Here is a 15,594-nt window from a genome sequence, read left to right as displayed (position 1 = left end):
GTTTCTGAATATAAACTAACCTTAAATCAATAGTACCCAGGAGCGTCGCGAGGATCCAGATCATGGAGGGGTGAGTCCCTTTGAAATGCCGACTCATTTCAAAAATTTGCCGGTTTAATGTATATGAAATATATATAAAATAAGGATATCTTCATTTCTGATAAGGTATTACGGAGAAGTTTGACAACATAATAGCATAATTCATTATTTTATTCTCAAATAAGTATTGTACATATTAGTATAATCATCATTTAATGTTTCTCTTAATATAAAATACATATATTGTTCAGCGACGTGTTACGCGGGAAAAAACAAGATTTTCTTAAGAAATTGAATTGCAAAAAATATAAATTTCTGAGTTATATTTTCACTCTGCGATGTTTCAACATTGACCATTTTCCAACAACATCGCGCAGATCGATTTCGTCTACTTTATCCTTTGAAGAAGAAAGCAGCATCAAAGAATTCAAACGTTCATCCCCCATTGTTGTACGCAAATCGTTGAAAACAAATTTCAATTTACTAAAAGAACGTTCACATGAAGCTGACGTGACAGGAGAAGTCATTATGTAATGCAGTGGCGTAGCTAGCATAAGTGACACCCGGGACGGATTTTGAAGGTGTCACCCCAAAACTCAATCAAAACTTTTAAAGTGAAAAAATAATCATTTACATTTTATTAAAACACGAGTATTACAAATATTATATTAGTATATTACGTGAAAAAATTAAAATTTCTTCCTTCTAGCTTTGACACTTGCAAACTCCGAAATCACGTCTTCAAAATTTATATTTTGTGTTGCTTCATGTTCTATCGTTAAAATACCAAGATTGTTTAATCTGGTTTCAGTCATTGTAGACCGCAAGTAATTTTTAATTAAATTTAATTTGCTGAAACTTCTCTCACATGAAGCGACTGATGCCCATATTGTCATAAATAACTTTAATGCGACCGTTAGATTCGGAAGAGAAGCTGTAAAGTCCCATTCCACAATGAATTTCAAATAGTCCAGCGTCACCCAATTAGAGACAGTGATATTAGCCGCTTTTAAATGTCTTCTCAATCTTAGTATTTCTAAAAGTAGTTCTGTTTCTGATACTTCATCGTAAAGGTTAGTAAATTTTGATATAGCAAATTTTAACTGTTAAGTGTTTGCCAAAAGCAAGGTCTTTGACTGCACAACTTCAAACAATGAAGCTACGTCTTTAATGGACTTTACTCGTGTTTTGAGTTCAATATTGAATCTGTCAATGCATTCTAACATGTCCTTTTGAAGTTCCGCTTTAAGTGTAAGTCCAGTATCGGTGGCTAACTCACCGGGCATGCGTTTCTTGCGACGAATTCGTCGTTCCATCGAAATGTTGTATTCTTCCGATTTTTGTACGGCAAAATCTATTGCCTCTCCTGCTAGATGCAACCGTTTCTCTCCAATGAATAGACGAAGTGCTTCTAGTTTTATGATTATTTCATCAACACATAAACCTTTACTTTGCAATGCAATCTGAGCATAGTTCACTTCCCTTAGCACATCATTCCAAAAGAAAAGAAAACAAAGAAACGAGAAATTGCACACAGCAGAGATAAGATTTTGTGCAGCACCTCTAGTTTCTAAATTTACGTCTTGGTCACATATCAAAATTTTCAGCCAATACTTTTACTGCACCATAATGAGCACTCCAGCGCATTGTCGAAAGTCTTTTAACAGATGCTTTGCAGTGATTGAGGAGCACTTCCCAGCGGCTTGTGGAAGTTGAAGAAAAGTTAAATATTGTCTCCACTGCTCCGAAAAATGTAACACAAGTCACATTTTGTGCAAACGAATGTTGGCCGCATAAATTAATTAAATGATCTATACAACCAATAAAAATTGCTTTATTGTTTTTTTCTTTTATAATAGCTTGCACTCCCCCGTGTACACCACTCATAACTGCAGCATTATCATAGCCTTGAGAACGACACATCCTAATATCTAAGCCATCGTTTTCAAGCTTCTTTAGTATTTCATCGCTTAAATCAGCTGCTTTTTTTCCATGTAAGGGAAAAAATCCTAAGAATACTTCTTTGACTTCTACTTTTCTATTATTAATTTTTACATAACGAATTACTTCGGACATTTGATCGACATGTGAAACGTCAGGTGTGCTATCAAACATGATTCCAAATATAATATATGTTCTTTGAGTACAGCATCATACTTTGACAGCAGTATAAGTTTACGATTACATGGGGCAACTTTAGTTGCTAATTCTCGGGCGATTCTCTTTTGCTGTCGCCCATTACCTTCACACGAGCAACTTGTGTTGCGCAACTCCGTTCGCGTTTTTTCTCATTCTCTTTACTTTAACCCATTGTCGTTTCTTTTTCCTTTTAGGTATTTGGGCCACTTTATCACATATATTAATCAGCTCTGTCAATTAAGAAATATATTTTATTTATTAAAACAAAGATATATCACTCTTTTTACTATTGTCTGAATCAATTTGTATGGCTTCCTCCATACATTTCACAATATCTTTAATTAATTCGATTTTTTCGTCATACTCCATTTTCTAAAATATTTATATTATATTATGTATATTTGTATATATATTTGCAAATTACTTACCGAAAGATGAAATTAAATTTTTTAAATATATTCAAAATATTAATTTCAAAAAAAGATACGCAAATGCAACTATGTACTACGAAAGAAAGAACACGAATGCCGAAAAACGTCGCAGCGAACTGTTACGAATAAGAACACAAAGCGAGTTGCTGAACACTGGAAACTCGGCGCGATTCCCCTCTCCTCGTCGCCCCCTCGCCTATAAACCAAGAGTTGCCGCAACAAAAGTTGCCTCGTGTAATTGGGCTCTAACTAGTTCTAAGAAATTACCTTTATTGGTAGACCCTTGGGTTTCATCATGTCCACGAAATGCTAGGTTTTGTTTAGCTAAAAACAAAGTTATATCAAGTAATCTAGATAAAAGATTTTTCCACTTCTGTTTTTCCGTATTCATTAATTGCAAGGTTGCGTCATCTATTGTGGTGTGACTTTTTAAACTCATTTCCAATGTTTTTCACTTTTCGAAATTTTCTAAATGATCACATGAAGTTTCATGGTTCAATACTTTAGGATTTAGTTTCCACCACTTCTGAAATCCAGTTGTAAATGTTCTTTGTATGTTACTGACAGCAAATAAACGACAGCAAAAACAGTACAAGTTATTTGATATAGGAGAAAATATCATTCATGATCGTAGAATTTTTTCACCACTAGGCATCTCTTTATAAAACCATTCCTGTGAAAGATGACGAGAATCACCTTTAATATTTGAACCATGACGAGATACAGCAGAAAATGGTCCTTCTTTGTTCTGGAAATGTTCACTCCCCTTTTTTACTATGTCAATGCGAACATTATTGGGAACCGGTAAACTCCAATGTGAAACATCTCTCAAGTGTTGCACTTGCTCGGTCGTCTTCATTGATTCTGTATTGTCGATGTTGCTATCCGAATGTGATTCTTCAAGATGTGAATCATTACTTTCGTCAGCAGGATACTCGGGTACTTTACTTGAACTTTGGCCGCTATCTGCTTTTGTGACATATTTGAGCAGAGATCCAGACATGCTCTAAATTTCATCCATTTTAGCCTTTTTGGCTTTTCTCTGCTGAAACCCGCTTTGTCTTTTCGAAGTATGAATTCCCTGCGGCATATTTCGTTCTGGATATCCTAAAAATATTTTTATTTAGTAAGTGATACGTTGATTTCATAAAGAAATTGTAGTAGTAAATAAACACGTACACGGAGAAAACAGCGGTGAAAAAATTAATAAATTTTAAAATCTAAATACAAAAAAATAATATCATTTTCAATCAATTTTTATCAAAAATTAAAAGCTGATATAATAAATTAATAAATGAGATAGTAACTTTTACAACATATTAAATAATTATATTCATAACATCAAAGAGTACTGACACTATTTAATTTATTACCATTTGAATGTTGTGTGTGTTCTGTGAACTGTAATACAATAAGTGCTATGTCAGCATTGAAATTTTTACTAACCAATATAGTAATATTTCTTTTTAATGGATTCTAATAATAACTAAACAATTTATAAACAATTGCTATTCTCTTTACAAATATTACAGATACTATCTGTAAGAATACTTCTACTAATTTTTAATATATGTATAGTAAAAAATTCTATTGTTATTTAAAATGCTGATAACACAATTTGCTTCACAGTTTTTGATTTTAATAAACTGGTTAGTAATTTTTCGAAACCTTAGTTATTATAATTTATCTAACCAAGATTTAAATTTTCGTTTAGGCTTAGTAAATATAGTAATTTTTCTCGAACATTATAATAAATTTTATTATATTTTTTTCTCCGTGTACACGTTACGTAATTAGCTTTGTGAAATATATTTTTATATAAATTAACAATCCTGCAACTGGGTGTAAATATGTATTTAAGTAGGTATGACTAGAAAATAATAGCAAAAATACTTTACTTACCTTGTTTATTTTCTTCAAGAATCTTAATAGTCGGTTTTATACAAAAATTGTTGTTTTTAATATCTAATAATTAACAAACACTTTGCACTAAACTTTCACACGTTCACGTAAAAGAATATTGAAATAAATGCGGTCGGAAACAAAAGAAATTGCCCAATCCACAACACAAGTGACGAGCTCTATATCAAGGGAATCCCCTGACTAGCGTTAGTTGTGCGAATTCCACCTAATTCTCTTTTGTAACGGCTAATCAATTTGTACATGTCAAACGAAAGTTTACCGCCCAGGACTGTATCGTTTTGCATGCAAAATTTAAGAAATTCTTGAAGCGTGTTAAAAAAAAAGAACTTACATAACAAGTAACATCTCAATAAAATTTAAGAAACATGCAAAGTAATTCAAAATAATCACTTAAATAACTCAATCACTTAAATTACATAATATCTATTAAAGTGCTGCTCATTAAGCTTTAAAATTTATATGTAGCTTAAATGCTAACTTCTTCTTCTTAATTGGCGTAGACACCGCTTACGCGATTATAGCCGAGTTAACAACAGCGCGCCAGTCGTTTCTCCTTTTCGCTACGTGGCGCCAATTGGATATTCCAAGCGTAGCCAGGTCCTTCTCCACTTAGTCCTTCCAACGGAGTGGAGGTCTTCCTCTTCCTCTGCTTCTCCCGGCGGGTACAGCGTCGAATACTTTCAGAGCTGGAGTGTTTTCGTCCATTCGGACAACATGACCTAGCCAGCGTAGCCGCTGTCTTTTAATTCGCTGAACTATGTCAATGTCGTCGTATATCTCGTACAGCTCATCGTATCTCTCATTCCATCGAATGCGATATTCGCCGTGGCCAACGCGCAAAGGACCATAAATCTTTCGCAGAACTTTTCTCTCGAAAACTCGCAACGTCGACTCATCAGTTGTTGACATCGTTCAAGCCTCTGCACCATATAGCAGGACGGGAATTATGAGCGACTTATAGAGTTTGGCTTTTGTTCGTCGAGAGAGGACTTTACTTTTCAATTGCCTACTCAGTCCGAAGTAGCACCTGTTGGCAAGAGCAATCCTGCGTTGGATTTCCAGGCTTGGATTTCCAGGCTGACATTGTTGGTGGTGTTAATACTGGTTCCTAAATAGACGAAATTATCTACAACTTCAAAGTTATGACTGCCAACAGTGACGTGAGTGCCAAGTCGCGAGTGCGACGACTGTTTGTTTGATGACAGGAGATATTTCGTCTTGCCCTCGTTCAGTGCCAGACCCATTTGTTTTGCTTCCTTGTCTAGTCTGGAGAAAGCAGAACTAACGGCGCGGGTGTTAAGGCCGATGATATCAATATCATCAGCATACGCCAGCATCTGTACACTCTTATAAAAGATGGTACCTTCTCTACTAAGTTCTGCAGCTCGAACTATTTTCTCCAGAAGCAGGTTGAAAAAGTCACACGATAGGGAATCGCCTTGTCTGAAACCTCGTTTGGTATCGAACGGCTCGGAGAGGTCCTTCCCGATTCTGACGGAGCTCTTCGTGTTGCTCAGCGTCAGTTTACACAGCCGTATTAGTTTTGATGCATGCTCCTTATCAGTTCTTCGCCGCCGTGTATGAATAGCTCGGCCGGTAATCCATCGGCCCCCGCCGCTTTGTTGTTCTTCAGGCGGGTAATTGCTATTCGAACTTCTTCATGGTCGGGCAATGGGACGTCTGCTCCATTGTCATCGATTGGGGAATCGGGTTCGGCTTCTCCTGGCGTTGTTCATTCACTGCCATTCAGCAGGCTGGAGAAGTGTTCCCTCCATAATTTAAGTATGCTCTGGGCATCGGTCACTAGATCACCTTTGGGGGTTCTACAAGAGTATGCTCCGGTCTTGAAACCTTCTGTAAGCCGCCGCATTTTTTCGTAGAATTTTCGAGCATTACCCCTGTCGGCCAGCTTATCAAGCTCTTCATACTCACGCATTTCGGCCTCTTTCTTTTTCTGTCTGCAGATGCGTCTCGCTTCCCTCTTCAATTCCTCGGTATCTATCCCATCCCGCACGTGTTGTGGTCGATCGTAACGTTGCGAGGTAGGCAGCCTGTTTTCTCTCCGCTGCGGCGCGGCACTCCTCGTCGTACCAGTTGTTCTTTTGCACTTTCCGAAAACCAAGGGTTTCGGATGCAGCTGTACGTAAGGAGTTTGAAATGCCGTCCCACAGTTCCCTTTATACCGAGTTGTTGATGAGTGCTCTCAGAGAGCAGGAGTGCAAGCCGAGTAGAAAATCGTTCGGCAGTCTGTTGTGATTGCAGCTTTTCGACGTGGAACCTTCCTTGTGTTTGTTGGCGTGCGTTTTTTGCTGCACAGAGGCGGGTGCGAATCTTGGCTGCAACAAGATAGTGGTCCGAGTCGATGTTAGGACCTCGGAGCGCACGCACATCTAAAACACTGGAGACGTGTCTTCCGTCTATCACAACATGATCGATCTGGTTGGTAGTTTTTCGATCCGGAGACAGCCAGGTAGCTTGATGAATTTTTGTGCTGGAATCTAGTACTACAGATAACCATATTTCGGGCCCCGGCAGAAGTCGATCAGCCTCAACCCATTTGGGGATGTTTCCTCGTGGAGGCTGAATTTACCGACCATAGTGCCAAAGATACCTTCTTTGCCCACCCTGGCGTTAAAGTCGCCAAGCACGATTTTGACATCGTGGCGGGGGCATCTCTCATAAGTGCGTTCCAAGCACTCGCAAAAGGCATCTTTGGTCACATCGTCCTTCTCATCCGTCGGAGCGTGGGCGCAGATCAGCGATATGTTGAAGAACCTCGCTTTGATGCGGATTGTGGCTAGACGTTCATTCACCGGAGTGAATGATAGTACTCGGCGACGGAGTCTCTCTCCCACCACGAATCCCACACCAAACTTGCGCTCCTTTGTATGGCCACTGTAGTAAATGTCACAAGGACCTACTCGTCTTTGTCCTTGTCCCGTCCATCGCATTTCTTGGACGGCGGTGATGTCAGCCTTTATTTTCACGAGGACATCAACCAGCTGGGCACCGGCACCTTCCCAATTAAGGGACCGGAAAATGCTAACACAACACCCTAATTACATGAAAGTAACAAAAAAACTGTTACACAACACCCTATTTTCTAGAGCAGCGTTGTCCACGGCCTATGCGCACAATAGCGCACGGACAGTGCCAGACACCTCACACCAACATGTCGCGACAAGTGTCTGTGAAACCACGATTGTGCTACTGTATTCAACTTCGTAGGCAAGCAAAGCTGAATTTTGCGATCAGTTGACGCTAGAATAACCAACACAAGCATAACGTGCACACATTCACGTTGGACAACACTGCTGTATATACTGAGATTGACAGTGTGCACATTGTTTTGTTTTTAAATACTCGTATCAATTTATTATGCTCGTGGTACGATATTATAGTTACCTAGATTATTTGATTAGTGGCGGTTATGCTCTCTGCCACAGATTTACGATTTTTTATAGGTAGAACTGATTGTTATAGTCGGGCTCGGGTGTCACCCCTAATCGGATGACACCCCGGGCGGACCGCCCCTGCCGCCCTCCCCTAGCTACGCCACTGATGTAATGAACAATTTTGTACGCAATAGGAATGACCTTAAGCAAAAATACAATCTAGATCTTCACTGAAGAACTTAGGTTCCAATTGCACAACAAATTGTATAGATTCTATTGTAATATTACTTCTGTTAGCTGGAATCCTGAACATCTCTTGAATGGGTTTGAAGGTTGACATAGTTTCTTGCAAATTATCTTGAATACAATTTGAGAAATTTTCGAAGACAATTTTGAATTTTTTTCTATAAAATGTCTGGAAATCAAAATTACAAGCAGTTGCTGGATTATCGTCATATTCATTCAAGTCATTTTCAGGGTTGATCTGACACTTTTCAGCAAATGCAACTGAACTCGCTAGCAATGCGTTGATTTGTGATTCGTCATTCATTTGTTGGAATGACGCTGATGTGCTTTCAATCAGCAATAATGCGTCAATGACGTTCAATTTCTCGGCTTCCAAACTTTCTGTCAAATTTTTTACTTTAAACATTACATTTTTACAAAAAAATAACGAGCTAATAAAATCAAAATCCAGAATTTTTTTAAGCAGACCAGAAGCTAATGTACGTGTATTGTTATCAAAATGAATCTTTTTGAATGACTTCCAAGGCGTTAACAATACCTTCGAAAGAAATCCACACAGCTTTTACTATCTGAGAACCCTTTTTAAACATTTCCATAATTCTGCATTATTTTTGTTGGTATAACTAGTTAAAATATTATAATCGATTTTATTTGGAAGTGGAGTACTGTCGGGTTAACAGTCGTTCATTTTAAATTTATTCAGTATATTTTTAATGTAAGCGGTTTGACTTAAGCACAACTGATTCTCTTTCTGTTCAATTTTTATTCCAATGAAATATCGGATCTCAAATAAGTCCGTCATTTTAAATTTATTCATCAAATAATTTTTACATTCGTTTATTGTTTTAATATTTGCAGTTGCATTAACAAAATCGTCTACATATAGTAGCACATACACATTTTTCAATATGTCCCCTTTGTCAAGAATATAAATGCAATGATCTACTGTGGAATTCACAAAACCCATATCCTTTAATACTCTATCAAAAACATCAAACCAACATCTGGCAGCTTACTTAAGACCATATATGGCCTTATTTCATTTAAAGACTTTGACTGTATAACAGGATAATCCTGAAGGAACTGTCATGTAAATTTCCTGTTTTAACGTACCGCTTAAAATGCTGTTTTAACGTCCATGTGATGAACTTTTAAACCAAATTGGTTGCAAAAAGCCTATATAAAACGAAAACTCGAAATTCTAGCCACTGAAGCAAACGTTTCATCATAATCATTTAAATATTCTTGTGTAAAACCTCGTGCAACAAGTTTTGCCTTGTGTTTGATTGGGTTGACGAATTCGTCGTGCTTAATTGTAAAAACCTATTTACAGTCAACTATATTTTTATGTTGAGGTCTTTGTACAAGTGACCAAGGTTTGTTATAAGAACGCGAATCTAGTTCTTCCTCTATTGCTTTTTCCCAATAAGACATATCACTTCTACTTTATATATCTTCAAATGTATTTGGAGTGCTACTAATGAAAGTGTGAGCATTCATTATAGAATTATATGACAGTGAGTTTTCTTTATTATCTGATATCTGTTTGCGGTCCTTTAATCTTTCACTTCCTCTAACATCGTTATTATATATCGGTTGTGAACCTGACGATTTAGAACTGTGTTCATCTACGAATATATTTTCAACCGTATTTACGAGATCATAATTTGTATCATATTTATCTAAATAATCACACTGTTTATCTGAATTAAGTATTTCAGATTTTTCTTCCGTACTTTCATTCGGGAATTTTTCTTCTTTCATACCTTCCGTACTCTCATTCGGTAAATTAAAGCCTTTTGATGGGACACTATCTTTCATTACATTCCTGGAATGTACCATATTTGTTTCATCTACAATAACATCTCTTCCTGTTATAAAGCCTCTGTTATCTTCGTCCCACAATTTAAACCCATTCGGTTCGTATCCAATAAGTATACACTTCTTTCATTTCGCATCAAATTTTCTTTTTCTTGTTTTGTTAAGCACATTTACTGTCGAACCGAATATCTCCAAATACTTTAAATTTGGTTTTCTATCATGCCACCGTTCATATGGAGTTTTTGTACTATTCCTCAGAGCTTTACTTGGACATATATTACTTAAATAGGTAGCTGTCAATACTGCTTCACCCTAAAAACACTTGTCCAATTTTGCACCATTTACCATAGCCCGCGCTTTTTCTGTTATTGTTCTTATCATTCGTTCGGACACACCATTCAACTGTGGAGTATGTGGAACTGTTAAATGGTAAGTGATCCCTTTTTGAACACAACAATCCTTCTTCTCATTCGATAAGTATTCTCGACCATTGTCTATGTATAAATTCACTACTTTTGAATTGAAATGTGCTCTCAAGTAAATGCTTAATAAAAAAATACATTATTTCTTCAAGTAACTTTGACAGCTTACGCATTGTGAATAATCCACATTAAAAGAGCGAGAGAGAATAAACAAAGAAAATAAATTTTGTGCGTAATATGTATGTGTGTAGAACATAAATATTTTCCTTGCGATTTAAGGAATGTTGTTGATGATTGGTAAGTTTTATACAACATTTCAAACTGAAATATACTTCATAATAATGATTTTTACTAATTTAGGATGGATTAAACGATTTGAATTTCCTTCAAGAAACAATTGTTGATTTCATGTTTCTTCGCAAAACCAGGTTTGCCATATTCGCATTTTATTGAAAAAATGTATTAAAAATTAGTATTAGTATTTCTTGAGAGCTAGATACTAAGCTTTAGCGACAAAGTTTTTAAACATTGCAAAAACCTCAGATTTATAAGTGATTAGATAGTACGTTACACAATAATGTGTAAATTAATCAACAAATTCTTCTTCTTATTAATTGGCGTAGACACCGCTTACGCGATTATAGCCGAGTTAACAACAGCGCGCCAGTCGTTTCTTCTTTTCGCTACGTGGCGCCAATTGGATATTCCATGCGAAGCCAGGTCCTTCTCCACTTGGTCCTTCCAACGGAGTGGAGGTCTTCCTCTTCCTCTGCTTCCCCCGGCGGGTATTGCGTCGAATATTTTCAGAGCTGGAGTGTTTTCATCCATCCGGACAACATGACCTAGCCAGCGTAACCGCTATCTTTTAATTCGCTGAACTATGTCAATGTCGTCGTATATCTCGTACAGCTCATCGTTCCATCGAATGCGATATTCGCCGTGGCCAAAGCGCAAAGGACCATAAACTTTTCGCAGAACTTTTCTCTCGAAAACTCGTAACGTCGACTCATCGGTTGCTGTCATCGCCCAAGTCTCTGCACCATACAGCAGGACGGGAATTATGAGCGACTTATATAGTTAAGCTTTTGTTCGTCGAAAGAGGACTTTACTTTTCAATTGTATACTCAGTCCGAAGTAGCACCTGTTGGCAAGAGCAATCCTGCGTTGGATTTCCAGGCTGACATTGTTGGTGGTGTTTGGAATACTCTTGTAGAACCCCCAAAGGTGATCTAGTGACCACCTTATGGAGGGAACGCTTCTCCAGCCTGCTGAATGGCAGTAAACGCACAACGCCAGGAGAAGGCGAACCCGATTCCCTAATCGATTACGATGGAGCAGACGTTCCATTGCCCGACCATGAAGAAGTTCGAATAGCAATTGCCCGCCTGAAGAACAACAAAGCGGCAGGGGCCGACGGATTGCCGGCCGAGCTATTCAAACACGGCGGTGAAGAACTGATAAGGAGCATGCATCAGCTTCTTTGTAAAATATGGTCGGACGAAAGCATACCCAACGATTGGAATTTAAGTGTGCTATGCCCAATCCATAAAAAAGGAGACCCTACAATCTGCGCCAACTACCGTGGGATTAGCCTCCTCAACATCGCATATAAGGTTCTATCGAGCGTATTGTGTGAAAGATTAAAGCCCACCGTCAGCAAACTGATTGGACCTTATCAGTGTGGCTTCAGACCTGGAAAATCAACAACTGACCAGATATTCACCATGCGCCAAATCTTGGAAAAGACCCGTGAAAAGAGAATCGACACACACCACCTCTTCGTCGATTTCAAAGCTGCTTTCGACAGCACGAAAAGGAGCCGCCTTTATGCCGCGATGTCTGAATTTGGTATCCCCGAAAAACTAATACGGCTGTGTAGACTGACGTTGAGTAACAACAAAAGCTCCGTCAGGATCGGGAAGGACTTCTCCGAGCCGTTCGCTACCAAACGAGGTTTCAGACAAGGCGATATGTTGAAGAACCTCGCCTTGATGCGGATTGTGGCTAGACGTTCATTCACCGGAGTGAATGATAGTACTCGGCGACGGAGTCTCTCTCTCACCACAAATCCAACACCAAACTTGCGCTCCTTTATATGGCCACTGTAGTAAATGTCACAAGGACCTATTCGTCTCTGTCCTTGTCCCGTCCATCGCATTTCTTGGACGGCGGTGATGTCAGCCTTTATTTTCGTGAGAACATCAACCAGCTGGGCAGCGGCACCTTCCCAATTAAGGGTCCGGATATTCCAGGTACATGCCCTCAAATCGTAGTCCTTATTTCGTTTGCCATGGTCGTCATCCGAGTCTGTTTTTTCTTTTTCATTGGGGGTGTTTTTTTACGTGGCGGGTCCCAAACCCAGCGCACAACCCTATGTAGGGGATGTTTCGCCTTCTCATATTAGCTCGCCTTCGAACGGATGTTCTTAGGCTACCCAGAGGATACTAGGTCAAAGACCGGAAGTAGTGAGCTGCTTGAGCCATGTGTAAAAGAATCGTTTCTGGCCACTCCCAAGTGAATGGCGATCAGAGAACTTTCCTCACTTGCGTGAACTTCTACACATGACTCAAATATGACATAATAATTTTTACGGTCCACTGTGGATGGTGTAATCGGACCACAAACATCAGAATGAATTATAAATAAAGGCCACTTTCTTTACATAGTTTTTATCTTTATGTTTTACAAAAGGTAATCTAGCATGTTTTCCATTAATAGAATCCTCACATAAATCATTGTTAGGTTGCACAGTGTTTAAAAGATGAATATCATTGAACATATCTTTACTTTGAATTTTTAATATGTCCCAACCAGTCATGCTACAATTGGTAGTTATTATTAAATGATGTATATACTTTACTACATAATGTCATTTCAATATATGGTACGCTATACATACCTTGGTTTTCAAGAATTACTTCACAATTTTTAGATACTTTGACACCTTTGACACATCATGACAAAATATAACATTCTCTAGAGCAGTGTTTCCCAAAGTGGGCGATAACGCCCCTTGTAGGCGCTGCAGGTATCAAGGGGGGCGGTAAGAGACCCAGAAAGAAAATGGGGGCGTTGTGTAGAAGCCTGGGGGGTTATTTGTAATTCTATCGGGTGATTTTTTAAGAGCTTGATAACTTTTTTTTAAAAAAAAACGCATAAAATTTGCAAAATCTCATCGGTTCTTTATTTGAAACGTTAGATTGGTTCATGACATTTACTTTTTGAAGATAATTTCATTTAAATGTTGATTGCGGCTGCGTCTTAGGTGGTCCATTCGGAAAGTCCAATTTTGGGCAACTTTTTCGAGCATTTCGGCCGGAATAGCCCGAATTTCTTCGGAAATGTTGTCTTCAAAGCTGGAATAGTTGCTGGCTTATTTCTGTAGACTTTAGAACTTGACGTAGCCCCACAAAAAATAGTCTAAAGGCGTTAAATCGCATGATCTTGGTAGCTTAACTTACGGGTCCATTTCTTGAGATGAATTGTTCTCCGAAGTTTTCCCTCAAAATGGCCATAGAATCGCGAGCTGTGTGGCATGTAGCGCCATCTTGTTGAAACCACATGTCAACCAAAGTTTGTTAGCATCGAACGATAGCGATCGCCATTCACCGTAACGTTGCGTCCAGCAGCATCTTTGAAAAAATACGGTCCAATGATTCCACCAGCGTACAAACCACACCAAACAGTGCATTTTTCGGGATGCATGGGCAGTTGGCCACCAAGATCATGCGATTTAACGCCTTTAGACTATTTTTTGTGGGGCTACGTCAAGTCTAAAGTCTACAGAAATATGCCAGCAACTATTCCAGCTTTGGAAGACAACATTTCCGAAGAAATTCGGGCTATTCCGGCCGAAATGCTCGAAAAAGTTGCCCAAAATTGGACTTTCCGAATGGACCACCTAAGACGCAGCCGCGGTCAACATTTAAATGAAATTATCTTCAAAAAGTAAATGTCATGAACCAATCTAACGTTTCAAATAAAGAACCTATGAGATTTTGCAAATTTTATGCGTTTTTTTTTTAAAAAAAGTTATCAAGCTCTTAAAAAATCACCCGATATTTAGCTAGGAGGCCTCTTAGACGGAGAAAATATTCGAGCTGAAGAACTTACATGGAGAAGGTACTACGCGTATCGGGTGATTTTTTAAGAGCTTGATAACTTTTTTTTTAAAAAAAACGCATAAAATTTGCAAAATCTCATCGGTTCTTTATTTGAAACGTTAGATTGGTTCATGACATTTACTTTTTGAAGATAATTTCATTTAAATTTTGACCGCGGCTGCGTCTTAGGTGGTCCATTCGGAAAGTCCAATTTTGGGCAACTTTTTCGAGCATTTCGGCCGGAATAGCCCGAATTTCTTCGGAAATGTTGTCTTCCAAAGCTGGAATAGTTGCTGGCTTATTTCTGTAGACTTTAGACTTGACGTAGCCCCACAAAAAATAGTCTAAAGGCGTTAAATCGCATGATCTTGGTGGCCAACTTACGGGTCCATTTCTTGAGATGAATTGTTCTCCGAAGTTTTCCCTCAAAATGGCCATAGAATCGCGAGCTGTGTGGCATGTAGCGCCATCTTGTTGAAACCACATGTCAACCAAGTTCAGTTCTTCCATTTTTTGCAACAAAAAGTTTGTTAGCATCGAACGATAGCGATCGCCATTCACCGTAACGTTGCGTCCAACAGCATCTTTGAAAAAATACGGTCCAATGATTCCACCAGCGTACAAACCACACCAAACAGTGCATTTTTCGGGATGCATGGGCAGTTGGCCACCAAGATCATGCGATTTAACGCCTTTAGACTATTTTTTGTGGGGCTACGTCAAGTCTAAAGTCTACAGAAATAAGCCAGCAACTATTCCAGCTTTGGAAGACAACATTTCCGAAGAAATTCGGGCTATTCCGGCCGAAATGCTCGAAAAAGTTGCCCAAAATTGGACTTTCCGAATGGACCACCTAAGACGCAGCCGCGGTCAACATTTAAATGAAATTATCTTCAAAAAGTAAATGTCATGAACCAATCTAACGTTTCAAATAAAGAACCGATGAGATTTTGCAAATTTTATGCGTTTTTTTTTTAAAAAAAGTTATCAAGCTCTTAAAAAATCACCCGATATAAGAGTGTACAGCTGCTGGCGTATGCCTTGTTGACAATTTGGCCGGTCGAAAGGAATTCAG

At 38.5% G+C, this 15,594-nt stretch overlaps 1 pseudogene; it reads right to left on the bottom strand.

Annotated features, from left to right (window-relative positions):
* Window positions 1-1,364: 1,364 nt before the first annotated feature.
* LOC120780453 lies at window positions 1,365-3,699 on the bottom strand (annotated as a pseudogene).
* Between the last annotated feature and the right edge of the window lie 11,895 nt (window positions 3,700-15,594).

Source organism: Bactrocera tryoni, unplaced genomic scaffold, assembly GCF_016617805.1.
Source record: "Bactrocera tryoni isolate S06 unplaced genomic scaffold, CSIRO_BtryS06_freeze2 scaffold_25, whole genome shotgun sequence".
NCBI classification, from domain to species: Eukaryota; Metazoa; Arthropoda; class Insecta; order Diptera; family Tephritidae; genus Bactrocera; species Bactrocera tryoni.
This window is presented reverse-complemented; position numbering and strand designations above follow the sequence as displayed.